This window comes from Trachurus japonicus, chromosome 5 (assembly GCF_045865225.1).
Source record: "Trachurus japonicus isolate A0001 chromosome 5, Traja_1.0".
NCBI classification, from domain to species: Eukaryota; Metazoa; Chordata; class Actinopteri; order Carangiformes; family Carangidae; genus Trachurus; species Trachurus japonicus.
Genome location: NC_140911.1, coordinates 24,738,604 through 24,763,688, shown reverse-complemented (window position 1 = coordinate 24,763,688; position 25,085 = coordinate 24,738,604).

Sequence of the window (25,085 nt, the reverse complement as noted above, 5' to 3'; positions counted from 1 at the left end):
TCCATCGGCAGAACAAAAAATTCCGCGACAATAAAAAAGTCTCATATTAATGTGGATGAATCTACGTTACCCACACTTGTTAATGGGCCCATTTTCGATAAATATATTGTTTTGTCTCTATCGTTATTTCGTTATTATTAATGGTGGCGGAAATGCTGGTCGAGCCGACCAGCGTTTCCTTACTTTCGTTTTTGCGGATGCTGCCCGGTGGGTCATAAGAATAACGCCGCCGAATCGCCGTTTATGGTCGGAACTACGACAGTATCTGATCGTCTTTGAACCTCTGACTTTAATTCTTGATGAATGAAAACATGAGTCCGTCTTGCGCCGGTCAAAGAATTTCACGGTGCGCGGAGGCTCATAAATGTAGTGTGAAAACGCTTTGCTTTTACAAAACTCCTCGTTGTCCCTTTAACTCAACTTTGATTTTGAGCAACTGAGGTGAATTAAAAACCATGATATGACAGATGCTAATGAATTAGCTGTGTAAACAGAAACAGTTAATGACAGACCTGTTATTGTTAGATCACAGACAGAAACTTTACTTCCAGGATCTCCTGCATAGGGAGATGAACGGCTGCTCAGTCTCTCTCTCTGCCGGACACCGAAGCCCTGATTGAGGAGGGAGACGAGCAGTTTTTTTGTCTGTTTTTTTTGTCACCTGTACCTGTCAGTGGGAGATCGGGCATCGATATTTAATGGTGCCGCCCTCTCCCTGTTGAACGTGGGGATGTCAATGAAGTCCTTCTTCTTGGTCGTCTTCCGTGGCTCCATGACGTTAAGTGAGCAGGGCGAGGTACTGTATATCGGGGCTAGACATCTAGATTTATCAACACCACGCCGGTTCTACAGCAAAATCGGCAGCGTACACACTTTTCGTGAATCACGCGTGACACAACTGGCACATGCTGATCTAGACCAGATAGACAAACTGCAGGCACTATTTTCTCAACCACTTTTTGCTGCTTTACAACAACAATTCCTGTTTGTCTTTGACTTTCGACTCGTGGATATTTTGAAGAGCACCGTCAGCTATGAGACAGAGCTGTGAGCTGCTTCATCACACATACAGAAATATGACAAAGGTGTTGACATGTCGAACATCAGACAGCCTTCGACCTCCATCAGGCTCCGCAGGCCTGAGGAGCACAATGAAACACTAACAGGGGCCGACTCAGCATCTTCCTACGTTCAGCAGCAGCGACACATCATGCGGACGACTTCCGTGCAGTGAAGGATGACCTCCAGCCCACCTCCTCCTCCCGCTCAGGTCTCTCTGAGGCAGCTAATCCACATCTGCCTGGTAACACGCCTGTTAAATCTCTGTGCCACAACAAATCATTATCATGTCGTCACTGCCCTCAACACAGGACTGTGTGTTCCTGCTCTGTGCCTCATCCTCCTCTGCAAAAAACACACTGACTCCACTCAGGCTTCTAGATTAGTTTGACATCAACAAATGCAAAAAGTTAAATCCTTAGTTTATAGTTTTTCCCATAGACTCCTTACATTTATACAATTGGATCTCTGCCACAGAAGGCACTATAATATTAACAACCCAGCTTATGGCCTCAGTCCTCAGACAAAATATACTACACTGGGTTTAAACTGTAACTGTTAGCTGTGAAATAGTCAGTAACAAATACAGAAGCCAATAGCATGCACGTCAAACAGTTGTAGTCTGTTGTGAAGACTTTTCCCTAACCTTCTCCTACATCTGCTGATTGACCTCGTTGATGAGTCAGGGGAGGATGAAATCGAGGAGGGGGATGAAAACGGTAACACTGTCTTCGGACTGAGAACACATGTTTCAGCTTATAGCTGAAGGTAGCAGGCTCATCCCCACAATGGTGCTGATGCTCTGCACAGGCACAGCATCGGACAAGACTCGCAAAGCACAGACATTGTGACGATGATTGGCAAGATCTATGGTTTGGGGGAGGGATGTGAAAGTGCAAGAAGCAATTTCAATTGTATGCAAAATGACGAAACACCCTCAAGTTCAGGAGGTTTAAATCATTTTACAGGAAAAGAAAAAAACATTGATTTTGATGTAAATACTGAAATAATAACTTATAGGCACAAATTTGGCAAATATCAAGAGATTTTTATCTTATCTTGTTGATTTTAATAAAATCATTTTATTAGTTTATTTGATATGGACAATGCATATTAACGAACATCAAAAAATACATGATGTAAACAAGCCAGGTAGTATGTGTCATGCTCACTGAGTATAGACATGTTTTGGACTCTATTCACTTCCTGTTTTATTATATTAACCTCTGTTTCATCTTTGTTTCACTTCTACTTCCTGTTAAATTTCCCACCAGTTCTCAGCCACACCTGTTTACTTATAGCATTCTGTACCTACCTTGCCAGATTGTCAAGGTTCCTCGGTTCCAAGCTCTCACGCGTACTTTGAGTGTATGTATACCCGTGTTTGACCTCTTGTATGTGTTTTTTGACCCTGCTCTTGCCTTGCCCTGTTTGGTACTTTTGCCCCGTGGATTGCCTTTTCTGTGTATGACCTCTTGCTCATCCTGTAATAAAGTGTGTGTTTGACCTCTGCACTTGAGTCTCAAAGCCTGTTCATTACAGTATGCACTAAATAAAAATGCTAAATGCAGTCCCTGTAATTCGTGAAGCGTTTGGATTTGCAACATTTTTGCATTGCATTGCATTTGAACTCATGCGGACACTTTTTTGTGTAAATTCACACTGCTCGGGGATTAGCCTTTTGGTGTCCATTTGTCTTTCTAGTCACTTTACATGCAATCACACTACCTCTAAGCCTCATTTCACATCCTCTCGGAGCAGTGAGAACTTATCATGTAGGCCTAACACTGAACCTGCATGTTGTTAATCCTCAACATTAACCTGATGTGGACTAGGTCTATGTGGGGGGGATCCATTTTGAAGATCATTTAGGTTAAAACTTCAAAGAATTTTAAATCCTGGAAGTAAACAAGATTTACTTCAGTACGTCAGGGGGCTGTTGCACAAAACCTAGCAGATTAAGTCGATATTTTCCAGCTATATCCCAGCTAGAGCGGATGCAGAGTTTTAGTTAGGTTAACTATTATATCTAAGAAGAATGCTGTTCACACTGCTGTAAGAAGTTTAATTAGCTATATATTGTTTTCACAATGTACACATTCAGTTGGTTGTTATCAAATGTCAGGCTTTTTTCTCTTATCCTGATGACAGCGGCTGTATTTCCTTTTTCTCCAAAATAAAATGATCACCTCTTCATAAGCTTCAGAAACTGGAGCTGCTGCTCGCTCAGTGAAAAGCCTGCAGTGTGTGTCTATCCTGTTTGTTCAGCAGTGAATCTGGGATTATTACAGTGCTCTGTTTAAGAAAGCTGTAGACATGCTCTTGAGACCTGTGGCTTGACATGTCCACACTCTGTCATCCTGCCAGCAAATGTGCAACACACTAAGCCAGGATACACCAATAGGGCAAGTCTTACCTACTCAGTTGTTGTGGATATCGTAATTCTACTTTTGTGCAATAGCCCCCTAGTTTCATTTATTTTCTGTTTTTACTGCATGCCCCTTGAGTCAGGGCTGCAAACAGCTAACATCTAAACTCTCAGCAGATGTTCTGGTCTTGGAGGGGATTTTTTCACGTAAGACAGTTGGGTTAGCATTAACAACTTATGTTAGGGCAAGTAAAAACACCATACATACCCTCTAAACTGTCTTTATTCAAAGTATCTCTCTCCACAGCTCCATGCACCAACTTCTTGTCACGTGAGGATATTCAAACACTGACATATTGCATGCTGTGTAATTATTTATAGACTGAAATAAAGTTCAGTTTCAGATTAATTGTATCCAAACATCCAGCAGATAAAACCCAAACCACCATCTCAGGTCAGTGTCCCATGATGCTAATCAGCAATACAGGCTCATTAAAAAACTAAAATGACAAATCCTGATTATTCTGCCACTGAACATCATCACTCACTGGTGGCTTCAGGTAAAAGCTCTTTGAACGTTCAGACTGAGTGAAACAATAAAGAAAAGAGCAGAAGCCGCAGGAGCAGCATCACTGCCGTCACTCAGCCCGCTAATTAGTTTTAATTGACTGCAGCTGCTGCAGCTCTGTCTGACTCTGTTTTAATGTCCAGCAGGTGAAACACAAAGAATCTAACTCAGTAAAGGCCTTCTATCAATAGTCAAATCATGGAAACATGCTCTATAAGGTCGTCATTTTGTTGTTATTTCTGTCAAAAATTTTAAAATTGTGACTCAAGTAATTATGCTGCTGCCTTTGTGGGAGAATGATTAGTTTGACTGGGGTCCGACCTGCGTCAGATCTACTGTAGTTTAAGAGAGACCCATATAGTAGGGAGGTTAAGCCCAAAAAATAGGCCATTGACTTCAAGTCATGATGCAAAGGTCCCCTTTGGCATGGAAGTACCTTAGGGTCATACAAATAAATCTATCCTAAGACACAAGTGAGATCACACTTTGTATCCGAAATAAACATGTTTTTAAAATGCCTTTTTTAATTGAGAAAACGCATGCTAAAAGCACATTCCATTTAGAATGTCCATATAAACTACAATGTTTTCAGCTCCTGGATGTTATCTACAGCTTATTTGTGACATGATTGCAATATTTCAGGATTGTTTCTCAAAAGTCGCTTAACCTCCCTACTAATAGGTCTGTCGTCCAGCTGGTTGTCTCCAATTGTTACATTTTGTTACTAGGCGACATCTAGTGGTCGTAGTTATTAAGACAGGAGCAGTGGAGACGCATAGTGAGGTTTACAGTTTACAGAGTAAAGTCCATAAGAGGAGGAGATTGTGGCTTATGGGTGCATGGGTCCGTAAACCAGTGGTGTTCAGTTCCCATATGAAGCTAGCAGTTTGTTTTATCCAGGAGCCTTAAAATTAACCACCACATTATTATAATAACCACAAAGTAGTTAGTAACCCAAATTATGATCTTTTCCTAAACCATGCCATGATCGTTACTATATATAACCTGAAACCCTATTTTCAAATGATATAAAACACCCCCTGGTTTGTTTTCAGGTGTATTTAAAAGCTCAGTAAGAGGACTCACTCTGCTGTGTTTTCCTTGATGTCATTGAATTTTTCAAAATGTAGCTACACACAATACACATGTTCACAAAGGTGTTGTATTGGTCGTTCTTAGAAATTGTGATGAGGATTTGGAAGCACAACATGTGCAAAGTTAATTACAGAATAATAAACACACTTTATACTTACCCTGGACTTCCTCCGGGTCCACACTGTTTCTTCCACCTGCATCATTTACTGCCAAAACACCTTCGTGGCTACCTGAGCTTTCTGGTGGTTACTGTACATACACTGAACAGATCAAATCAGTTATAATAAGTCACTTGACAACAGGTTTCTAGTCAGCTCTAACATTAGTAAACGTACAGATCACATTATTCATCACACTGCGGATTGATTATTAACTATTACTGTCACACAAACCTGTGTGTGTGTCTGTGTGTGTGTGTGTGTGTGTGTGTGTGTGTGTGTGTGTGTGTGTGTGTGTGTGTGAGAGAGAGAGAGAGAGACAGAGAGAGAGAGAGACAGAGAGAGACAGAGTGGTACATTTTGTAGTCTGCTACATGTGCGGGTGATACTCACCCACTCCCCATCACTGGATCGACAGTCCCATTTGAAATCCATGCAGCCGGAGCCTCCTCTCCACAGCTGCCTGCTTATTGATTAGCTGTCAGAGAGAGGAGTGGGGTGGGGTGGGGTGGACAAGAGACCCAGACCCATGTGAGAGACAAAGATAGACAGAGAGAGCCAGAGCTTTGATGGGACAGAGCAGGAAGCAGAATGAGAATGAGGGAGAAGAGGAAGAGCTGTGAAGACTGAGAGTGAAGCTGGGAGAAGATGTGAACAACCAGCAGAGGGGAGAGGAGAGGACGGGGTCAATGGGGAGACCACTGATCATGAACCTGCACCATCACTCTCCCTCTCTGTCAAGTGTCCATTCAAATGTGACACAAAGTCCAATTTTATTTCCAGAAAAGACATCATGAATTAATGCATGATAATAATATAGTTTTCTCTACAGAGGCGTTAAGATAAACAGTAGGTGACATTTGACCTAAAGTCATGTTGATCAAAAGTTGATGCATGGATGGATGGATGGATGGATGGATGGATGGATGGATGGATGGATGGATGGACGGACGGATACAATCTGATCTCAGACTAACACCTGTAAGAAAATAACAAAACAAAAAATTCTTTCTGCACTTCTATGTTTAATTCTCTATTAGAACCTCAGTAAAGTCAGTGCAGTTTCTGGATGGAAAGTTTGTCAAGGTTTCTGTTTGATTCATGAGCCTCCACTCGACGGGACGGTGCAGAGCTGCTCACTGGTGGAGGAGGAAGAGGAGATGTAGATGTCAAATGTTAATGAGATCAGAAAAGGGAGAGGAAGAGTTGAAAAGAAGAGGTGAAGCAGCCGAACGTGGGGGTACAGCTTCCCTCTGATGCATCCCAACTATCAAATCTGGGCTCTAATGATTCTCTCCGGGTGAAGAAAAAGAGAGACTAAAGAGAGATCAAGGGAGCTGAGGGGGTGAGGAAGGAGGGAGGAGTGGAGGAGCGTAGAAGGAAGGAAAGAGCAGTAAAACAGCATAAAGAAATGTACAAGAAGACCCTTCCAGATGTACTTATTCAGTATGCCATCATTTCTCTCATGGCTGCAGATATATTAAAGTTTAATTTTTTATGTAAAACTCCTCAGACTTGACTTCACACTGCCCTGGATCATAAGGTTGCATCAGAGAGAAGACTTTCATGGCTGCTAATGAAGCTTGGATTACATCGTGGTCTGAAATTTGGACTTTTTCTCTTGTCGTAATACCTATTCATGCCGGTGACCATTTGTTTTGACACATTTCCACAACAGTCATTTGATTTGATTTGATTTGATTTGATTTGATCAACTTTATTAATCCCAGAGGGCAATTCTGTTCAGCAGTCCACCAAGAACAATATAAACTCAGCCACAACAATACAACAATACAACAATACAAACTCAACAATACCAAACTCAACTCAACATTCGTACCTACATACATACGCACAGGTGCCTGTTTGTGTTTACAATGTCAGTGGAAGCAAAAGATGTCCACCTTTGTCTCCCATTGGACTTTAAAGAGTCATACCCATGATAATACTGCTTCCATTGATATTTTTGTTTGTTTGTTCAAATCAGAGGACACAATCAACGAAGAAGAGGCCTGTGTATAGCTCATGCCATATAGCTCAAGCCCATGTAAAGCTCCAGCAAACCTTATCCTTTTGACAAAAACTTAAGGTTTTAGGGTTATTTCGTTTTATCACTTGCTGTTAAACTGAGCTGACACTGGTTCTGCAATGAATCTTGGGATAGTTTAGGCCAGGAGGGATTCACCTAGCTATTTTACTTTCCTAACCTTGAAAATGAGGCAGCAATTGTTGGCCATATGTGACACAGTCCGTCTTCAGATTCAGCTTCTGGAGGATGTGATCCCTTAACCGAGACACAATGATGGATAGGATGCTGATGATTAAATTTGTCTATTTCCTGTAGATATTTTTAAAACATGCCAAACAGACACAATCTTTCCCTAAGCTGCAATGAAACTAACAAGCCCTTTCACTGACTCCAATCAAAGTATAGATGGTATGGTCCGTCTGCAAGGTTGAGTCAGAAACATGAAAGCATCTTAAACATCTCTCACTTTGTTGAGTTGTCCCATCCTCTTTTTGGACACTGATCTTACACCATAGAGTAAAAGGAAAAGGATGATGAGAACGGATGGAAAGCTGTTAACAAGAACGAGTAGGTGTTCTACTCTCTGCCTCGCTCCCATCATTAAACTCGGGATGTTAAGTTTTGTAACACTTGAAATCCACCCTGAACTCATCACATGAACACCCTTTTAAGGCCACTTAACTTTTTATGTACTATAAACGATTAAAGATAGATATACAAGTAATGATGACAGTAAAAATGCCAGGCTCTATTTTCAAATCTAGATGGGCGGGTACATGGTTTGACTGGCAGGACAACGATGTTAGCCAGTGGGAATATGCTGTGTGAGAGGGGATTCATTAGCACTCTCAAAGGGACACAGTCATTTATAATTAAATGCCGAGGCTGTTAAATAATAGATAACCAGCAATGCATGTTTTCCAGTGACAGAGACAAAATACCAAGAGAAAGAGAGGAGCAGAGGAAAGAGCAGAGCGCAGGAGCTGAAGGGATCGTACAACCTTCAAAGTGACTGAAACTAATCACTCATGAAAAATACAGTTTTACCGCAGAAGAGTTAGTGACTGATACTTTAGTAACCTCAAGATGAAAAATTAATCTGAAATTGAATTGGCATAACAATTTGTTGCTCATTAAGTTTTGAGGGGTAAGTCTGAGATTTAAAATAAATAAATAAATAAATAAAATTTCTTTAACCATCCATTCTAAGATTTTGGATTTCCCTTTCCTAAACCTAGATTCAAGTGATAACGTTCAATTTTATGGTAATGTCGAGAAATATAGCCAAGAAATAACGATTGATTTGCCTCAAACATCTTAGCACCAAGTGGATGAGGGTCAGATTGCAGCCTCACACCTGTGGATGCCAGGTTTTCTGGAGGGTTAAAAAATCAAGCCAAATACAATTTCAATTTAAAACTAGTATTAGGTAAACAAAAACATTTATATTTATGAGGAATTGTTTAATTTACACAGCGTAGAAGCCTAGAAATCATCTGGGTAGGTTTTTATGATTTTCAAATGAAAACAACAAACATCTGAAATAAAGAAGTGTCATATGGGAGGACACAAACAGAGGAAGTCATTACCTTCATGAACAAATTGACCCCAGTGAGATGAATGAGCCGAGCGTCTTCTTTACAGCCGCCGGGGGAGGAGCATTACTGAACAGATACAAGGTCATCGCCTAAACTGGTGATGCTTGGGTAGATGTGATGTTGGTGCTGTCAGAGACCACGGGGGAGCAATGGTAATGCAAGCAAAGCATAATTATGCAGAAACATTACCACAAAATGACGTGTCAAAATGATTGTGTTTTCTACAAAAATGAGGAGGATCTTCTCCACACACAGCTTGAGAGAGGCATTCAGCTCCAAGAGGAATATTTAATATGTAGTATGTCTTGGAAATGTGTGTGCGTGTATGTACAGTGTGTATGTGTGTTGATGTGTTTTTCCCTCATTGACTCTAGCCTGCGATGAAATGCTGACTGGCAGCCATAACTCTGCAACAGCAACACATTTCATTCGCGGCTGCCCCCTCGTGTCACCTCTCTCTGGTCCCATTTCTCTCTCTTCTCCCACTCCCTCTCTCTTCTATCTGCCTCTTAAGACAAATTCACATGTACATGAGAGGAAACATCCCACCATCTCACTTTAGCTTGTGATTGCTTCATTGGCTGTGGATTTAACATCCTGCTTCATCTCGAACCCATTCCCTTTGGAGGCAAAAAGACAACAAAAAAAAGGCAAAAACAATAATATATTCAAATCCAGACTCCGTTGTTTTCTAGAGACTTCATATTCAGAGCTTCACTTGACAGGTCTAATTCTACTTCTCTTCAGAAGTGTCCTGGAAAGATCCATTTCATTTGGCACTAATCATACATTACAGTAAATACAAAGTGATCAGTTGGTACATTTCCAGTTATTTCTAAATGCTAGACCGCCAGAGCCCCAGGCTTGTTGGGAGGATAGCAGGTGACTTAATCCTGCTGGAAGTCAAATGTTTCAACAAAATTCAGCATATAAGGAATAAAGTTTCCATTAATAAATGCATGAGCAATATTAATTGGAGATTAAATGGATATTTATACCAAGCTGAATCATCCTGCCCAGGAAACTTGGAGAAAACAGACTCACAGGATAAAGTATTGTCAGGATTTTCTTCTCAAGAAATAGTAAGAGACACTTCCATAACAGCCTGATTTCTAGACATTAGTGTTTACAATATCTTTACTATTTAACTCCTAGCCTTTCCTTGTCTAACTTCAGTGGCATTTATATTGGAAAACTTCTCAAAACCCAGCAAAATAAATACAAATAAATCAATACTGATAAATCAGTTTCCTATAAATAAATAAAAGTGGCACAAATTAACTGAATTTTAATTGTGATTTATTTTTAAAGATTCTTAGGGATCAAATTGATTCTGCAGGTGAATGGGACTGTATTTCTTTTTAGTCTTAATGACCACTCAAGGCAATTTACACAACAGGACAGTTGACACCTAGGGCTGTAGGAAATGATGATGAGATTAGCCATAAACATTTTTTCTCTGGTATCCTCCAAAGAGTAGTGCAAACACATGTGCTTTATGAGACTAACTTTATCCCATATATCACCAATATGCTTTTCAAAGACAAATGATGAATCAACATCAGTTGTTGCATCTTGACACCATGTGCAGCAGTTGTGCTCCTTTGGACTTGGCCTCATTTCAGCGCCCTATCCATCCAACATTAAATCCTACTAAGCCACCTGTACTGTAACTGTGCTTCCACTGGATAAGTGATTCATTCACACACTTCACACCTTTGTAGAGAGTTTGTTTCTACCTCTTTCTTTTGTCTAAATGACTCTTCAGTTTTTGAGAGCGAAGCCCTTCAGCTGCGTTCAAGTCGGAGCAAAGAGCAGGAGCTCAAACCTGCTGACTGTACCGGATCAGGGCAGGGCTTTCCCAGGGCTTTCACTGTGCGTGCGTTTGTGTGTGTGTGTGTGTGTGTGTGTGTGTGTAGCCATATGCCAAATTCCTTTGTATTCTGTATCTTCTGTATCCCCCAGTGATAGGAAAAACATTTTGCGAATTCATTTCCATCTGTTCCACATGAAAAATTTAAATGTTTTTAAAATGAAATGTGGTGAGTGAGTCTCTCCAAAGGACCAGCGCGTCATTTTCTCTGCTCTTCCTCCCTCTCTCGTATTCTTATTCTTCGTCACTTGTGATATAATATTATATTACACTTAAATATTTATTTTCTGTCATGCAGTGAATTAAATGAGTAAAGTGCATGTGAACATGGGATTATTTTACTGCATCTGCTCTCTCTGCTTTTTCACTTCCAACTCCCAAAAAGATGAAAACAAGATGTGCACACTGATGGCTCTAGATATAAATGCGCACAAACAGGTCGAGGCAGTTCTTACTTCAAAACAGAGCTGGCTTAACGGTTTTTCTCGAACTCCAGAGCTCCAGCATTTTTGCTAGGATAGGTTTACCACAGTGATAATGATCTTCTCATAGCAAGAAATGCTGCCTTTGAAAAACAAGCACAGGGAGCGACAGAAGAAAACTGTCACCACGTGTTAAATGTAATAACGATCTGTATGAAATGAAATGCGTATATACAGTAAGCAGCGCCATTCAACTCCAGCAGGGGGAAGATTTTTTGTGAAACCTATTGATGACCCTCTGACCTATTGATGTCTTGTTGTCCTGTCAAACGAGGCCACTGCTCTGTTCATTAACACAGAACCAGTGAGACGTACTGATAAAAACAAAACAGCTGACAGCGACCTGATGTCATGGTTAGGCCGCACCTCTCCTCAGGGAATGACTCATTCCCTGTTTTCCCACCGTTTCCTCTTCCCATAGTGTGTGTGTGTGTGTGTGTGTGTGTGTGGGTGTGGTTCCCCTGCTCCTCACTCCAGTGTTAAGATTGTTCAGTTTGACATTGTGCCTCTGACACTATGACCAGTTGAGTTGTATTATTTCCTTGTTTTTACCCTCTACTTTTGTCTAATTTAATCTTCTCCACTGCCTTAGGCTCAAGTTCCTCCACCCTTCCTGTTTTCCTTCCTTACTCCTCATCCATCGTTTCACTGTCCAACAAAACCCACAGATTGTATAAGACTGAATCAGTCTGCTCCAGCTCCAGCTCTGGATACTCTCTCCTGTCATGACATCCCCCTTCCTCCAGTCATAATAAACCTGTATTTTTGAACCATTATGAGTAAATCTATTCTTTGGTTTATCATGTTGTTCAGTCAGTACATGTAGGTTAGAGGTCTGTCATTTGTTTCTGCTCTGACCACCTGCTCATCACCGCTACATGCTCAGTCTGTAGCATCTTCATTTTCATTTTCTGACTTTCTTTCATTTTCCTCCCTCACCACACGGCTGCGTCATTGCCGCTGTCCACAGAGACTTTATTTCATTAGAAGAATCTGTTTTTATTGTTTGAGTAGTACATACTGTATCAGTGTGCACAAGGTCCTGCTACAGCCAAGCAAGTAACTCTACTGCACATGCAATTGTTGCCAGGTTGGTGACAACCTGGGTTTTACCCCTTCAATTCTGTGGCAATATTTAGGGGTATAATACATACCAAATTATACATAAAATGGCTTACTTTACATTTATTTTACTTTTATCATTGTCATGCTCCAGGAAGCTGCAAAAGTGGCAACACCAGTGAGTTAGGCTACGTCATGTGTTTGTATCCTTCTTTCTTCTGTACGAAGTGCCACTGCTTTGAGTATTTTCAGGATTTATTTTATGTATGTAATAATATTGACTGTTTATTGATTGTTTTCCAGCTACGTCATTATATAATTTTATGCTGACATATGAGCTACATAATAAATCACAGGGAGCTGCATGATGCTTAAACACTGCCGTGGATGCTGACTGTCTTAGGACCAATTACATTTCTTATTCACACCCCGTTCACCTATACTCCTATCCACACCTCTTGCAACAGTGGTAGAAATAATCCCCTATGAAATGAGACACCGTATGTCGCATCATAATGCATCAGTATCAGATGACATTAATATGGATTTTAAAATGATGATAATTATTTATTCTTGTGTCCATATATCACAACCCCATTTTTAAAAAGAAAGTAAAAAAAAACAAAAAAAACACTAGTAGTTTATGAAGTTCAAGTGCAATTACATTTATGTTCAAAGTTACATTCTTGTTGCTTATTAATGCACCATGATTCAGATCATGGTGTGTGAAATACTTCTACCCCTACCCCTTTCCACTCTGTTGCAAGGGGCAAATGGTAGGGTTAAGGGTAGGTTAAGGGGCATGAATGAGAAATGGGATTTGGCCTTAGAGTAATGTTACTATGACAACAAATCTTAAGCCACTTATAAGTTTGTCACACAGTGAGGCAGCACAAATGAACTGAACATAAACTCCATTACATTGTTTTGGATTTAGGCTGCGAGGGTGGCGTTCAAATTCATCATCATCAAACCTCATTGTTTAGAAAAGCTACAGTTGGTTGGTATAGCCGTCGTCGTTCGGGCAGTTTTGCAGCTGCTGTTTGACCGGTTATTGTAGAGAGAGCAGGTTTAATGTTCCAGCCTGTGGAGCAACAGTCAGACTTTACATCACTGCACAAACACCAGCATGTCACACTGGAGCAGGTCCACATCCAACCGTGACTCCATTGAACTGTGGACGTGTTGCACAGAGGGGATTCCTGCCTCTGTGTGTGTGTGTGTGTGTGTGTGTGTGTGTGTGTGTGTGTGTGTGTGTGCAGACTCACCCACTACCAACAGAAATGGTGCAGTACTTATTTATGTGTCCATTGCGGCATTTAGCTTCAGCAAAGTGCTGCAGTCACTTTTTAGCCCACCCTCCCCCAAATGTACACACACACACACACACACACACACACACACACACACACACACACACACACACACACATATATACACACACTTAGAGCACACAGTCATGCGATCAGCCCTGTATGCTGCTGCATGTGTCAGGGCTGAGCTCCTATAATCCACATTGATTCATGGTGTAGAGGGGAAACAGCTCCCAGGAGAGAAACACTCAGAGTCGTTGTGTCCATCAGCTTCTGTTTGTGTCCGAGCTCTGACTGAGTCTCTTTCTGACAATGTATTTGTCTCTGAAAGGGTGTATTCAGTCCCAACACACTGTCTTTGTTATATAATATTATATGTTAAAATGGATGGATGGATGGATGGATGGATGGATGGATGGATGGATGGATGGATGGATGGATGGATGGATGGATGGATGGATGGATGGATGGATGGATGGATGGATGATGTATTAAAGTGACAGTTGTAAATGAATGAATGTATAAATGTCAGGGGGGAGAATTAGTGCTAAATGGGCAGATGAATTAATGGAAACACCACTGATGGATAAAAATGGATGAATATCTGGGTGGCAAATAGATGAATCAACACTGTATACATCTCTCCATGGATGGGTGGATGCTGCAATAGAAGGACAAATTAATGGACACATTCAGGTTGGTTAAGTGAACGGACAATGTTTGGACAACAAATTGAAGGATGATAAATAAATGAACAGATGAGCAGATACATAGATAAATAGGTCTATTTAAATGGGTGAGTGGGTGGATAGATAAATGGAAGGGTTGTTAAGTGGATGGATAGATGAATACCAATATACAATAGATGGATAGATGGATGGGTAGATGTGTAGATGCTGGACAGGAGCATGAAAACAGAAGATACAAACAGACAGATCTTGTCGTCGTCTTCCTGACACAGACGTTGTTCGGAATCGAGCTTCACTCAGTTTGATTTTTGCGGCCGCTGTAAATATTCAACCGGCCCCTGGCGTCCATTCACATGAGACAAACAGCAAAGGGGGAGGAGGGGGAGGAGGGGGAGGAGGGGGAGGAGGGCGGCTATAAATCTAGAGTTTATGGTCTGTCTATGGACCAGTAAAACACATCGAGCTGCTATATCAGTCAGGAGGACTGAGAAAGAGAGAGAGAGGTGGGAGAGTGGGAGGCGAAGGAGAGAGATGGAGATGAAAGAGGGGAACGAGGTCAAACTGGAGAAAGGGGGAGGGGGTGCATTGTGGTGGTAATACCTCTGTCTTATTGTGTTTCTTACAGCCTCTCCTGTGTGAGTGGCTGTACTGTTTGTCCATCTCTGAACAAATACCAGCAGGGATATGTTTTTTTTTTTAAATAATTCTATGTATTTTCTTTTTTTTTCATTCTTTTTTTCTTTTAAAGCAGAAGTAAGTGGTCCGGTCGTTTTCGCTAATGCTGCGTTCCAGGCAGGCTTTTGAAAACGTAAATTACAGCTTCAAGTCACAACTTACGACTTTGTAGCGTTCCAGGCAACCCACTTGTGTTTTTCCGACCTGTTTTACCGGTGAAAGTCACTATAACGGCCACTCGTAACTTCCGACCGGTGAACTCGTACCAGATCGAACTGGTATGACTTCACGGTCGGAAAAATACGAGTTTCCTTGAACGCACCATAACAGTCCTCGTCCCTACGTCGCCAAATTCACGGCGTTCCTTGGCTGCACACACAGCCCTGCATGCCGTTCTCTCTCCTCATTGGATAAAAACTGTAGGATACGATAAATGTTTTCTCCTCGGCTCAGAGCAGAGCAGAGTGACTGACAGACCCGTGTTTCAGACCAAACACTCTATGTAAGTGATTGCTGTCGGAAGATATAACTATTTAAGACTTATATTAACACAAATATATCACTTACTTCTGCTTTAATTTGTATAACTTTATTGTTGTTTAGACTCTCACAGCACTTGGTTTAGGGTCAGAGAAAGATCCTGGTACAGCTTATTGAAAACACACTGTTGGCTACAAATGTTTTACTGTATCATGGTTTATGAGTAAAATCTTTTTCTGTAAAATAACCAGTAGCCTAACTACAGTTGCTGTCAGATGAGCACAAACAAAATTTAAAGTACAAGATTTCCTTTTCCATAAAAAGGTGAAAAAAGCCCCCCAAAAAATAGTGATAATAATAATAATAATAATAATAATAATAATAATAATAATAATAATAATAATAATAATAATAATAATAATAGGAGCGCTCAAGTATCTCACAAGTGCAGTTTATGTATATTCCATCATTATTACTAATATATTATAATAAGTTCATACATTTTGTTCTCCTTTTGAAAAAATGCTCCTCTTTCCTCCGACTACTGAGAGTACAACAAATACAGCATTGTGTTTTGATGTTTTGCTGTACTTTGCTTTCCACTGGAGCTGGTGGCTTGTTGTCAGGGTGTGTGTTAAATTATGGAGGGAATATATAGGAATGTGGAGAAGAAAACAAAAAGCTGCAGTCTACAGTGTTTCAGAGTCAGACATCGTGAGTCTTCCTGCTGCTGTTCAGCGTTGAAGCAAAGATGAGCTGTGGAGGATGAAGCAGCAAGTTGGGTCATTTTTAAACTGCTGGGGGCTTCTGTGAGAAACTGATGTCACTGTGTGAATAATGTATAAATCATATAAGGTTTTGCTCTTATAGCCATGCATATTTGACCAAACCTGCTATTTCTGAGAGGCAGTGGGAGCATGCAGCACTTAACATGCAGAATGAATGTTTCTTACATGCACAATCCCCGCAACTACAACCCCAAAGATTACTCCAACCTAATTTTAACCTTCAAGTACGAGTGCTTGTTTTCTATATTTTACCTCCTATCAGCAAATCTCAGGAAGAGACCAACAATGAACTGATCCAACTACAGCTTCTTTGCACAATTTGATTCTATCCCACATACACCAACCTGCTGCTGTTAATACACAAGAGCAGCAGATGTGTATGAATCCACTGGTGAAAGTAGTCCCTGACAGATGTAATGTTTCTCTGTTACATTTACTGAAAAACTACAGCAGCCAAGCATTGCAGAAAATTTCTTGTGAATCTAGATGTTTGTGAAGCATTTGTATGTCTTCAGTAGAAGGGTTAAGCTTAGTCTTTAGTGTGCAATAGACACAGTGAGAGGTCAAAGGGAACTGAGAGAGGAACTAACACTTTGCTGGTTTGGGTCTTTTTATCGGACACTGTTGACAAAAAGAAAATAGCACCAGGCTTTAAAAGTGCATTTCTTGCTTTCTGTTTACACTTGGTGTTACTCACTGTCACACACTAAATTTATCCTAGAGTTTTAACAAACACCTTAGAATTCACACATGATTTTTCATCGTTTCCAAACCTACCGTCTTTACTTTACATCCATGGTCATTTGTGAGCAATGATGTCTTCCCTGGCTTTTTTCTGTGCATTGTTGAGTTTCTCACCACCTGTAGGTTGATAAAACATCGTATAACCATTAGTGACAATGTGCATCCCTCAGGTGTATCTGTGAGCAGGTATGATGGTTTAAACACTGTGAAGGCATACACATTTAGTTTTCATTAGAGAAGTTACACACGTAAGGAGAACTTCTGACAACATTTTGATCTCATTTCTCCCAATTTAGTACACACGGTGTACATTGTTACAGCTGTGTCCAGGGGATTGTTATGTCTGTATTATGAGGTTTTAGTTTTTGTCAGACTGGTTCTGCCACTTTGTTACAAATCGGCCGATCAGTCACAATATATATGTTTCCCTGGAATCGTAAAAAATCAAATAGGGTTGATTCCAGATTGAGCTCAGACTCATTTGGGAGCAGTAAAATAATCGTATTGACACAACACACTTGGACAGATAATTGTTTGTGTCAAGCTTCAAATCAGACCACACCCCTCCTGATTGTTAATGAGGCAAATTGGGCCTAACAACAACAACAACAACAGCATGAGATGGATGAGGGTTATAGAACTTCAAGAAATTAACAAAATGTAGATATTTAAATAATAAAAGAAAATGATACATCCAATTTTTCTATTCCTACACAGTACAGCATCATTAAAACTGAAGAACTTACTCTTATGCTCTGTGACCCCTCCTCATTTAGTCAGTGTTGGGGAAGCTAATTTGCAAGCGTATTGTAGTTCAGCCTGGCAGTAGTTTGAAACTACATTTCTACCCCTGGAGAAATGTAGTAGTTTGTAAAACTACAGCTTAAAAAAAAGTAGCTTTAGCAACTGATTATTCTCATTACAGTCATTTAACTCAGCATTAAATAAATCAACATGTGGTGTTTATGAAACAAAATATAATAGCCTACAAAATATTCACATGCCAGCAGAAATATGCCTCTGTTTTAGAGTTCAACCACATGTAGTTTAAGTCTACCCAACACTGGATTTAGTTATGTATTAATGAATTGTATAGTTTCTTAGCTGTGGTCCATCAGAGCCCTCAACACAACGTCTGCTGGTCTAGTACCCATGAGATAAGGCCTTAATCACACACTTGGACCCATATGTTAAATATTCCATTGGTAATATATCAAAAATAACATACCACCCGGGTAGTATCGGAGGTTTCCAGTCTATCCATTTAATAAAATTCTTATTTTGAAATCTCTGTGTTCGCCTGCCTGTTGACTATACCTGCTCTGTCACAAAGACAGAAGAAGTTGTCAAGCATCAGACGTCTGACTCAGCAAACTATCAAACTATAACAATGGCAGAGGACGTGAGTGCGGAGGAAGCCCCTGACAGTTACCTCGCACACTGTCACACTTAAAATAGTCCCACTGAAAACTGTCGATGTGGATTTCCAGGAGTGGGGACATTCTTCCTGAAGAGACGTGTTGCCGTTCAGTCTATTGCATCTGCTGTATGAAGATTTCTGACACTGCACAGGCTCAGTATACTAATAGTACAATATGGTAGAATATGGATGTGACTTGCATTCAGCCGGCTGCAGCTACACAGGGATCCCCTGTCAAGATGCTGCCTGTAATTATTGGGTTATTGAAGAGTGGAGGAGCTGGTGGCCAACCTGAGCCCTTCACACTCATGATCACAATCCCAAACATCAATACCCTCCTCCCTCTGCTGTCATCCATCCTGCAGCCCCCCCTCCCCGCCCCTCACCGCTCATCAGACTGCTGAGTGGAGGAGGCTGGGAATCCCACAGTTATACATTATATAACCAGCTCCGCCACAGTGCTCAAGCTGTGACACTGATTAATTGGTCGCTGTTCTTCTAAATCTAGCAGATCAGCCTCCACATGGCGAAATTAAAAGAAAAAAATGTCCATCTACTCAAAGGAGCACTGTGATTTCGTGACACCAGCTAATTTTGCTGAAATGTCCTCTCAGCTTAGGATGAAGACAACAGTCGATGTCTTTCCTTTCAGATACAGACAATCAGACCCACGTCATGCAGATACATTGAGGTAGCACCATGAAGGTCTTCGAGGAGTCTCTGCACCATTGTCTCCATTTGATGTGTGGGTGTCGCCCAGCTCTGTGGTTGCAGGCTTTTTCTGCCACTTGTCACTGCAGACAGTCTGAACAGGTAGAAACACTTCACTATTCTATATGGGCTCCACAAACTTTATCCATTACAATCCCTTCTGAAAGCTTAAAACGTGTCACCTCCCACCATTAATGACTTATAATGAATTGTTAATAATGTAGGTATTTAACTAGTTTCAGACGCTGCTGTGTTTGGAGTTACTGTGACTTAGAGAGAAGGAGAAACAGAGAGACAAGATGTTAAAGCTCCCCTCAGTCTCCCTTTCTAATGCAGCAGAATTCACAATACAGCTGCTCTCATGCATATTCTTCTGTTTCTGTTGTCAGACAATGGATCGCAACTGACTCAGATAATTCACTAAGTAAGATGTGGAGGAGGATGGTGGGGGAACAATGACATGACGTCATTAACTATCTAGTCCAGCAACTTTTCTCCTTAAAGTCCTCGGTTTTTCAGAAGAGACAGAAACACAAACCCAACACTAGTTCCTGTCCGCCCATAGGCTACTGATCTTATGGATCAACAGTGAAGAAGCTGCATGGGTCTGGGTCAAACATTAATTACATGTAGCCTACACATGTACACAATCATTGACAAACATGTAAGAGGAGATGTAACCTGTTCCTGTGAAATCATCTTCAGAAGCAGGAGCAGGAAACAGCAGCCGGTCAGTAGCATTTGTATCAGCTGATTGATCAACTGATAATATTGCAGGCCTTAACTGTCGAACCTGTCCCCCAGAAATGTATTTTATTTACAGCTTAATTAGCCTAATATATTTTTTAGGAATGGGTGTGAATGTTTTCTACTTAAATGATAAAAAAGTTATGATAAAAGTTTTGTAAACAACTGTCACAGCCATTTGCGCTCCAACTGAGTGAAGTTGCATCGTTTACACGACAGTCAGCAAAAAAAACAAAAGAACAGCCACATTCATTATAGCCTATGCTAGCATAGCAACAGTGTGCTCCACAGGAAAGCTAGCAGTGAGGCGCCGCAGCAAGTTAGCTGTTGTCATTCTGCTGACTGTAGCTGCTCACTAATGAACACACACTTATTGTGCAGCTGTCAAGTTACTGACATATAGGAGAGATGAAAAGCCAGTTCCAAGATGAACTGGACCCTGGGTTTATCCACAGGGACCACTCAGAGGACTGACAGTGACAGAGTTTGTCATAACTTTTAAATTTGTACAGATGTTTTGACAGAGACTGACGGGGATTTGAGCAGTTTGTCCCCACAGCCACTTTGCCTGTCGTCTGGTCAAATCTCTGTCTTTGTTCACAGGCTTTTTAGCTGAAAACATGGTTCTGGATGGTCAGCTTCACCAGGATGTTGTGTGCACTTGGCCGTATCTCAGTGAAGTATGCTGGTCTGGTTGAATACAGAAAAATAGGCACAAGTTTAGTTTTCCAGATACCCTCTTGACGTCAAAGTAGAAACTACTGTGTCTGGTTGTGGACCAATTAACACAGTGGCCAAATTTGTAACTTGTCCTTTAACTGTTCTATCAACAAACAGGTATCAGCCTAGAAAATTAGAGGTCTTGTTGTGGTCTGTGCTGCCTAGAAGAGAGTTAAAATCCGCCACTGGTCTTAACATCAACCAGCACATTCAGAGACTTTAAGAAAGAAAGTGAGGTGGTGTCCAAAAATAAAGTTTGATCCATTACTTTGAATCCTGGGGAGAGAGAGGGATGCCCTATCGGACTCCTCATGATTTTTTCCTCAGACATACAGAAAGCATCTGGGCATGGCAGCACTTTGCCACCGTTTCAGCTTAATCACCACGATTAGTCATGGTGCCGGTGTTTTTAGTGAGCAGTGACTCACTGGCTGAGAGCCAAGGCTCAGCGAGAAGCTACCGGCAGACAGGTCGGACAGAGACCGGGAAAGGGTTAACGTATAGGAGGCTGAGCTGTGTGGGTGTGAGGTCACGGCTATAATCAATACGAAACAGTTGGAGAAAGTTAGAAAGCGGAGACGGAGAGACATTGAGGGGGGGGCAGGTAGAGAGGGGGTGGGAGACAGTAAAGCTCAACTGATTTGAATTCTATTCATAATTCTCTGCTGGGAGGCTGGTTAGCTGAAGGCGGCGGATGATGAGAGATGGAATGAAAGAGGGGGAGAAGGTGTAGGAGGAAGAGAGAGAAACAAAGGGAAGGACAGGATGGGATGGAGTGTTGCGTCTCTGAGGGGGAGGGAAACTGGGAATTAAATACAGCTCAGCTTCAAACAGAAAAGGTAGAGAGACAGACAGGATGAATGGGAGACAGAGAGAGACAGAGAGAGAGAAAGAAAGAAAGAAAGAAAGAAAGAAAGAAAGAAAGAAAGAAAGAAAGAAAGAAAGAAAGAAAGAAAGAAAGAAAGAAAGAAAGAAAGAAAGAGTCTGCTGTGTGGAGGTTTGGACACTGATTCACACACAGCAGCTGCTCAGTTTGATTCCTGCAAATCAAAAACAAGAACCTGAACCACTACCCTCTAAACACACACACACACACACACACACACACACACACACACACACACACACACCTTAGTACACTGTCATGTGACAAATGTAGCGCTCCACAGACATGTCATAATGACAGACATCCTTGTGCAAATTCACACTTGGCTCAGTTCTCACAGATTAAAATGAACTAGTTCACATTCATGTTTCACAGTTTTTCATTTAGTTCACAGTCCTAAAATATGAAGTTGGATTTGATTCTGGTTCTACCGATCCACAGTCTCCAATCAACTACATGAATTATTGTGCTACTAAAGATTCATATTTGAAAGACCAGAAAAAACACTGTTAGTACAGTATTTATGGCCAATAGCGTACAAGTTGTCATTGGTCCAACAAGGGGCGGCTCTCAGCCTCTTCCAGCTTTCTTCCACAGTCCAAAGACATAGGCTACACATTAAATGGCAGCTCTGAATTTCCCATATGTGAAAGTGAGTGTGTGAGGTTGTTTGTCTTTATATGTCAGCTATGTGATAGACTGGCGTCAGCTGGGACTGGCTCACACTCCTGTGTTTGAGTACACTATCCACTCCAACTTCCTCCTTCAATGCACTTTGTTCCTGTCATAATAAGTGTGACCACTAGATGTCACCTACCATCAGAATGTAAATAGTGGTCAAGCTGGACAAACAATCAGTGGGCTTTTTTTTTTTCTTTTTCTTTCTTTACTGGAGCCATTAATGATCCTCAACATTGGGTTTTATAAGACACAAGTAATCAATGTGATCATGTTCAATCCAACATACCAAAATAATGCATACACATTGTTTGGTTTTCTGCACAGTTCTGTTGTAAATTAATCTGATTGGCTGTGGTGGCTATGCCAACAATGGCTATTCTAGCTTAGAGGTAGAACCAGAATCAGAATAATAAATTATTTGACCATCATTTCAAACGCATCAAACATAAACTAATAAGAGGACTGTTGACACAATCAAACATCAATTTATGGTATTAGGGTCTTAATAAAGGCAGAGAACTGTATGCAGTCATAGACAGCTGTACGCTTATGTTTCTTACAATTATTTTTCAAAAGTCGTCCTGCCAGGACAGGGCGGAGAACAAACTAGCTGCACATGAGCTAACCAGCGGTTTTCAAACTGTCAGATGTCCCTCCCTGATGTTGTCAAGTCAACAGGGGCAGGTTAGTGTGTTTAATGCATTATGTGAAAGTGATAGGTGTTCTAAAAACAGCAGCAGCGTCTGTGACACACAGCTTCTAAAACCATTAGCACCTAATTTACACAGTTTGCCAAAAATCTGTCACCCTCCTGAATCAAATCTGAACAGAGACTGATCCACATAGTTTAGATTCAGTGTGACATACACTTGTTGTCTGTGATACCATTGTCTCATTTGCAATATACACTCGACTGCAGGGCCCAGACAGAGCATCATCAATCGTCTTCCTCGTCAAATAAGATGGCTGTCTGAGCATTTGGCTACATTGCAGAGGGAAACTGCTGAGTATGGTGGCCCTAAGAGCTCAACACAGTGCATCTTATAGACACTACAACACTTGCAAAGACACAAAGATGCTGTGAATTTAGAGATAGATTAGATTTGACAACACATGTGCTGGCAAATCTCACAAAAGGTGGAAGTGACAGACAGAAACTGCAGTGTGTTGAAGCTCGCATGGACACCATAGCTACAAGCTGATGCAGCCAGTTTGCCACAATGTAAATATAGATCAAGGCCAAACAACAGGGTTAATCTTGTAGTTCATAGCAAGGTGAAAAAATGCAGGAATTACCCCCAAAAGACCCCAGAATGTGTAAAGACTGATCAGACCGTTTTGCATCTATTAGATCAGCAGCAGACTGCCTCTCTTTCTCCAGCTGCTCTTCACAGAGTAAACACACATTTGTTTGTGTCACTTATGAGGACAGTGTATACGGGCCTAAAGTCAGTCACTAGAGGTAAATCTAAAACTAATCTAATCTGATCTAATCTGAAACATGAAACTGTTTGTTCCCACAGTTTCATTGTGTCCCACACACACACACATGCCATATGCGGGTATAAAATGCTCGTGGGTCTCGCTGTCATAAACAAGCAGAGCTGTTGGACCTGCTAACAGTCTAAATATGGACGTTGTGAGCTGGTCTTTGTTAGGAAGCTGTAGGCCTCCTGTATAAACATCCAGACCCAACACGCACGCACACACGCACGCGCACACACACACACACACACACACACACACACAGGGGGAGAGGAAACTACGCAGTGTTTAGGGCTCCCTGATGGAAAATTTAGCAGTAAAATTGCATAGTAAAATGTATTCTTGCCTCATAACAAGTATCAGGCAGGAAACTGCAGATTTGCTGTTATGACAGAGTGAGTCAAAATAAAACATATTTCATTGCATCAGAATGAAAAACTGAGACAATCACATGAAAAAGAAAAAACAGTGACACCTGTGCCAAATAGTTTACCATAATACAAAACAGCAACACAAATCATAGTCTTCACATGGCCAGAAAGTTGGAAATGGTTTCAACTTACTAAGCTGTAGATATATCTGACAAACTGATCCCAGACATTTCACTACAAACTTTTCTGTTTCTATGAATTTTGACTCTTTAAGCTTAAGTTTCTTATAACACACAAAAAAGTAAAATCTGCTTCTACACACTGTCTGTTCCAGGATCGTCTAGTCTAAACCTAATCACACACAAAGCACTCAACAACCAGACCCCCTCCTACCTCACAGACCTGCTCCACCACCTCGTCTCCTCCCGTGACCTCCGCTCATCTGAAGGAAACATCCTCTCAGCACCTGCACGGACCAAGCAGCGAACCTGGGGGAACAGAGTCTTCTCCATCGCTGCCCCCTCCCTCTGGAACTCACTCCCCAAACCCTTCCGAATCTGCACACACCTCCCACCTCCCAACAGTCAAGACCATGCTCAAAACTCAACTTTTTAAACTAGCCTTTAATGTATAATTTTGTGTGTTTTATACTGTTTCACTGACGTTTTTTTTTTAATCTCATTTTGACTCTGCTCTATCTTATGGTTTTTTAAAAGTGTAAGGTGCCTTTAAGCATTTGTAAAAGCGCTTACAAATAAAATGTAGTATTATTATTATAAATCAGAATAATAATTGTGTTCTTTTTCAGCACAACATAAAGGCTATCAGCTTCTGCACTGCATCCCCCAGCTCCCAAAGTCAAGATGGGTCATCTGACACAGAGCAGCACTGCCCCCATGTGGCCGAAGAAAGACACACACACACACACACACACACACACACACACACACAAACACACACACACACACGCACACACACAAACACACACACGTCAAGATTCATCATCATTTCACAACAGTGTCTTTTCATTTATACGTTATACTACCTTTATTGTTTTCACAACAAAGATTTACTGTTACAAAG